This window comes from Macaca mulatta, chromosome 4 (genome assembly GCF_049350105.2).
Source record: "Macaca mulatta isolate MMU2019108-1 chromosome 4, T2T-MMU8v2.0, whole genome shotgun sequence".
NCBI classification, from domain to species: Eukaryota; Metazoa; Chordata; class Mammalia; order Primates; family Cercopithecidae; genus Macaca; species Macaca mulatta.
In genome coordinates, this window is record NC_133409.1 from 152,021,197 (window position 1) to 152,027,196 (window position 6,000).

Consider the following 6,000-nt stretch of genomic DNA (forward strand, 5'->3'; position numbering starts at 1 on the left):
CAGCATGGCAGCTCGGGGTGGGAGAGTTGCGAGGGCAGTGGGAGCTGTTGAGGAGATGGAACCACAGATCAGTGCCTACCTGTGAGCTAGAGCTCATTGCTGAATTTTCAGGATTTTTGGCAACACAGCCATCATTAAAAATTAACTTGTATTAACAGTGAACTAAATTATATTTAAAACAAAGGTAAACATGCTCCAAACTCATTACTTTCTAATTGCTTTACTACATTTTATTATTATCTCTGCGCACGAAGTTACATACACCTATCACATCTGCCTGGTATGGTGGGAATGGTATGGAATGGTGTGCCACCCATCGCTTGCCATTCCACACACAGTGATTCACGCTGGTCACATGCAGTCAGCCCTGATGGGTGCATTTGCACCACAAGAAGTGGGTTGTGAAACATTTACCAGCACACACGCTGCAGGGGACCTAAGGAGAGTGATGGCACTGAAGAGGAATGCGCCTGCCTCTAACCCTCCTTGATAGAGGCGCTCCCCTTTTGTTTCTGAAGAATTTATAGAAGCTTTTCCAACTGGGAGCTTCAGCTAGGTCTTCTCATCAGTGTTGTGTGCCAGACAAGCTGGATGATCAAGGAAGTGCCTACCCTTTGGACATTGTCAGTTTGCCTGGAGACTGAGAGCTTACAGTCCAAGCTTGCTTCAACTCTGGATGAGGCCAACAGAGAGAGCCCAAAGACAACTGAAGGAGCGGCAGAAAACAAAGATGGGAATGGGGTAATTGGCTTCCAGTTTCTTCATTCGCAGGTCATGAAAAAAACCTGGGGCTAGACTCCATGAGATTTTTTTGTTTTCTGTTTTGTTTTGTTTTTTTTTTTGAGACGGATTCTCGGAATCTCACTCTGTCGCCCAGGCTGGAGTGCAGTGACACAATCTCGGCTCACTGCAAGCTCCACTTCCCAGGTCCACGCCGTTCTCCTGCCTCAGCCCCCGAGTAGCGGGGACTACAGGTGCCCACCACCACGCCTGGCTAATGTTTTGCATTTTCAGTAGAGACGGGGTTTCACTGTGTTAGCCAGGATGGTGTTGATCTTCTGACCTCGTGATCCGTCCGCCTCAACCTCCCAAAGTGCTGGGATTACAGGCGTAAGCCACTGTGCCTGGCCTGTTTTCTGTTTTTTTTTGAGACGGGGTCTTGCTCTGTTGCACAGACTGGAGTGCAGTGGCACAATCTTGACTCACTGCAACCTCCCAGGCTTAAGCGATCCTCCTACCTCAGCCTCCTAAGTAGCTGGGACATAGGCATGTGTCACCACGCCTGGCTAATTTTTGTATTTTTTTGTAGAGCTGGGTTTTCACTATGTTGTTCATGCCTGTCTTGAACTCCTGGGCTCAAGTAATCCTCCTGCCTCAGCCTCCCAAAGTGCTGGGATTACAGGTGTGAGCCACCGCACCTGGCCAGCAGGGGACTTCTTAAGCATCAAATCATTTCCCTCCAGCTTTTGGCTAAGTTTGAAACTGGAAAAGTTGCAGAGGAAAAACGTCAAATTACCTAGAGGGGAAAATATATTGGGGTATGCTCTAACAATATGATCCTAATTACTTATATCTACAAAAATGTTTAAATGGCCCTGATACAACATCTTTGGGAAGGGACAGCAGCACTTGGAGGGGCTAAAAAGGGATTTGCCCTACCTCCTCCAATCTCCATCTGCCCCCTTCAAAGCCACCTGAATATATATAAAACCTAATTTGAAACAATATGGTTGCTATACAAATACAGCTTTTACAAAAGACCCCTAAAAAGTATTTCCTTCCCTCCTTTGTAAGATATCCACAAATGAACAATCTAATGCTAGCTAATAATGGTTAGCTTTTATTGAATATTCCATGTGCTATACATTATTCAAAGTGTTTTACAGATATTAGTTTATTTAGTATTTATATTACTCTATGCCTAGGTACCACAATCCCCGTTTTACAAATTTGGAAACTGAGGCATAAAGATGCCTCAGTTCATCTTGCCAGGACTTGTAAAGCTAACAAGTGGCAGAATCAGGATTCATACCCAGGCAGTCTGACTCCTGTGCCATGTTCTTTTTTTTTTTGAGACAGAGTCTTGCTCCGTCACCTAGGCTGGAGTGCAGTGGCACGATCTCGGCTCACTGCAACCTCTGCCGCCCAGGTTCAAGCTATTCTCCTGCCTTAGCCTCTCAAGTAGCTGTGATTACAGATGCACGCTGCCACAGTCAGCTAATTTTTGCATTTTTAGTAGAGATGGGGTTTCACTTTGTTGGTCAAGCTGGTCTCAAACTCCTGACCTCAGGTGATCCACCCACCTTGGCCTCCCAAAGTGCTGGGATTACAGGCGTGAGCCACCATGCCCCATCCGCCATGTTCTTAATCACTATAAAAAGAAGGCATCAATGACAAACATTGGTCCCAGCTGCCCCCTTGAAACTATTGCATGTTCCTAAACCCCTCCCCCAGAGAAATTCTGGAGCTTCCACAGAAGCAGCAAAGGTTCAGCCAGGTTAAGTTTAAAATAAAATAGATGCAATATTTATCAGAAGGGACATTCCATTAGAATGAGTAAGTTAGAAGCAGGTTCTCCAGGCAAAGCTGACTGGAAAGAGATCGTATTTTGATACCTGTTTGGAGGGTCAGTTCTGACAAATGTGAAGGGACAGGATGCAGCAGCTAAGAACTTAGAACTTCTGTCTTGTTTACAAAATGAGAGATTAATTTACCTCAGTATTAGAAATGTTAGGATGCAAACAGTTGCATGCATACAAACAGAAAAATCACAGAGACACAGAGTAATTTTGGAATTGTATTAGTCTAACCTAGGGGAAAAAAAAAAAAAAGAAAGGAGGAGTCCTATTTAGGAACTGCCTGAACTCCAGATTCTCTCTGCCCTGTCCTTTAATTTTAGCATGTCCTAATTCAGATCGCTTTCAGACGTCTAGACAAGTCGTCTGCTTTCTCTTTCTAGTTTTCATCTCCGATCTCCAGTTCCACTGCAGCTCTCCCCACTGCCAAACTTATTGGCACTTAGCACATTTAATGTCTTTCCATGCACTCCCCTGGATGGCGGGACCTCGATCCTGGGAACTACCTTTTCCAGGCTCCCTTGCCAGGAGGCTCCAGGCATATTTTACCTTCCTCCAGTGAGATGAACTCTCATGAGACTCAGTTCTGTGGCAGCAGTGGCTGCATGTGTGCACGGCTTCCTGGGGGAGGATTTTGTGGTGGTCTCCGCATTTCCCTGCCTCTGGCACATTGTGGGACTGTGGAGGAGTGGAGGAGCCTCAGCAGTTGCCTGCACGTCCCTGCCTCCAGTGACAGCAGATCTCTCCTCTAGGTGGCAGTGAACCTGAACCTGAAAGCTATTGGCTGTCATCCTGACTTTCACTCCTCCAGCTTTTCGAGTGGTTTTATAAGCACCTACTTCTTGTACTAAATCCTTTTATGCCTGAAATATCCAAAGTGGTTTCTGTTTTCGTAAGTGAACTCTGACTGTTACAGTATTTGGTATAACAAGATGTTTCAGAAAATTGACCTTCAAAGGTGGGAATCTGGGATTGGTTCCCTGACCCATTAGGCTTGAGGGCAGGGGTGACCTCACACTAGTATAAAATGAAGTCTTGGTATTCTACAGCAAAAGATAGAAAAAGTGACTGAAGTTATCACCTGTGGTGGTGCCTGGAATAAAGCGATTGTTGAAGAGGAGGGCCGGAAGCCCAGGTGGTCGCTGTGACAGATCGTGAAGCTGGGAGTGTTGACTACCGGGACTGTGGGTGGCTGTACTGGGAGATTACAGGGAAAAAATGACCCCTGTGCTGCATCCTCGGTCAAGGCATTGCCAGGGAACACAGAGCTTTCTCTGAATATTCTAAAAGGCATGCTTATCTCTCAAAGTCGTAGAGACTACGTATGAAAAAACTAGACCCGCAGTTTGATTCTACAGATTAGAGAATTATAATCAATTTGCATTTATAACTTTGGCAGTCTTATGTGTGACATTTGGAATATTTGTTAAACGGAAGCCCAGAATTGGGGTGGAGACACCTGGGTAGATTTTGATGAGTCTGAAAAACTTTGAACCTCCAAATCACATGAAGCTTTCCTTGCCGGCAGAAGTAGCCCCTCCTCCCCTCTGTGAGGAAGTCACTTTCTCTGGCCTGAAGACCCTGTGGTGACGCCCTCACAGCACTCCCTTGGCAAGGGGATGCAGATTTTCCTCAGTCCCTGTATTAGTTTCCTATTGCTGCATGACAAATTACCACAAATTCCGGCTGAAGACAGCACAAGTATATTCTCTTGCAGTTCTGGAGATCGGAAGTTTAAAATAGGTTTTACTGGGCTAAAGTCAAGGTGTCAGCTGGGCTGTGATCCTTCTGGAGGCTCTGGAGGATAATCTGTTTACTCACCTTTTCCACTGCTAGAGGCTTCCAGCACTCCTTGGCTTGTGGCCCCTTCCTCTATCTTCGAAGCTTGCCTTGCAGCATCTTCAGATCTCTGACTCTGACTCCCATCTCCCTCTTTTTTTTTTTTTTTTTTTTTTTGAGACAGAGTCTTGCTCTGTCGCCCAGGCTAGAGTGCAGTGGCACGATCTTGGCTCACTGCAACTTCCATCTCCTGGGTTCAAGCCATTCTCCTGCCTCAGTCTTCCAAGTGGCTGGGATTACAGGCGCCCACCACTATACCTGGCTAAATTTTGTATTCTTTTTATTAGAGATGGGGTTTCACTATGTTGGCCAGGCTGGTCTTGAACTCCTGACCTCCTGATCTATCCACCTTGGCCTCCCAAAGTGCTGGGATTACGGGTATGAGCCACTGTGCCTGGCCTCTCATCTCCCTCTTATAAGGACCTTTGTGATCACATTGGGGCCACACAGATAATCCAGGATAATCTCCCCATTACAAGATCCTTAATGCAATCATGCATGCAAAGTCCCTTTTACCATATAAAGTAACATATTTCCAGGTTCTGGGAATTAAAACATGAATGTTTTTGAGAGGCTGTTATTCTGCCTACCATAGGCACTATTACAATGCCCCTTGTGGCCTCCAGCTCCATGCATCGAGTCAGATCTAGGGGCTGAGAGCAACCACAGCTGACAGTGAGCAAGGAAACAGGGGCCTCAACTCTAAACACAAGAAACTGGACTCTGCCACAACCACGTGAGCTTGAAAGAGATGCCGGCCTCCAGATGAGGATGCAGCTCAACTAACATCTTTATTTTAACCTGTGAGACTGAGCAAAGGAGCCAGTCATGCTGGTCCCAGACCTGCCTCATAGAACTGTGGTCTGATAAATGGGTGTTGGTTTAAGCTGGTACATTTGTAGTAAGTTATCACTGATAGAAAACAAACACATGGGTGAACTTAATGCATGTTCTAGATTCAATTATTAGCTCAAGTAGGTGTGAGTTGCCCTAACAGTTCTTTTGGTTGCTTGAAATGTGGACTTACTGGTGGCCTATACTAAATGAAGTTGAGATCCCAGTATTTCATTAGTATAATTGGAAGAAAAAAATCAAAAGACTTAGGAAGAGAGTTATGTTGGAATGGATTTAATATGTGCAACTTGCTCACTCACTCCTTCATTATGTCCTCCCAGAAGGTTCCATTGAAACTGTCTTCATCAAGGCATCAGAAGGGAGAGGACCAGCATCATTGAAAAGCTCTGTAGCAGCACTTTGCTAAATGCGATGGTGGATGATATGACCAATGAAATGAGTTTCCTGATTTTAGTGGGCATGGTGGAATCTTCAGGAAATAGTAGGTGGGTGGTAGGGCTTTCCCTCCAGAGAAAAGACAGGCATGATTATTGATGTGGGCATCACGACCAGAGCTATAATCAGGGATCTTTGGCCATGGCTAATTAATCATGGTGTTACTAGGAATGAAATGTATATTCAGCCCACTAAAATCTTACGTGATCTGCATAAGTGAAAACGTCTAGGTGGTTGAACAGAGAGCTGACTTGAGTTGCCACAGTGGAGAGTCTCAGATTCTCACCTAATTCCC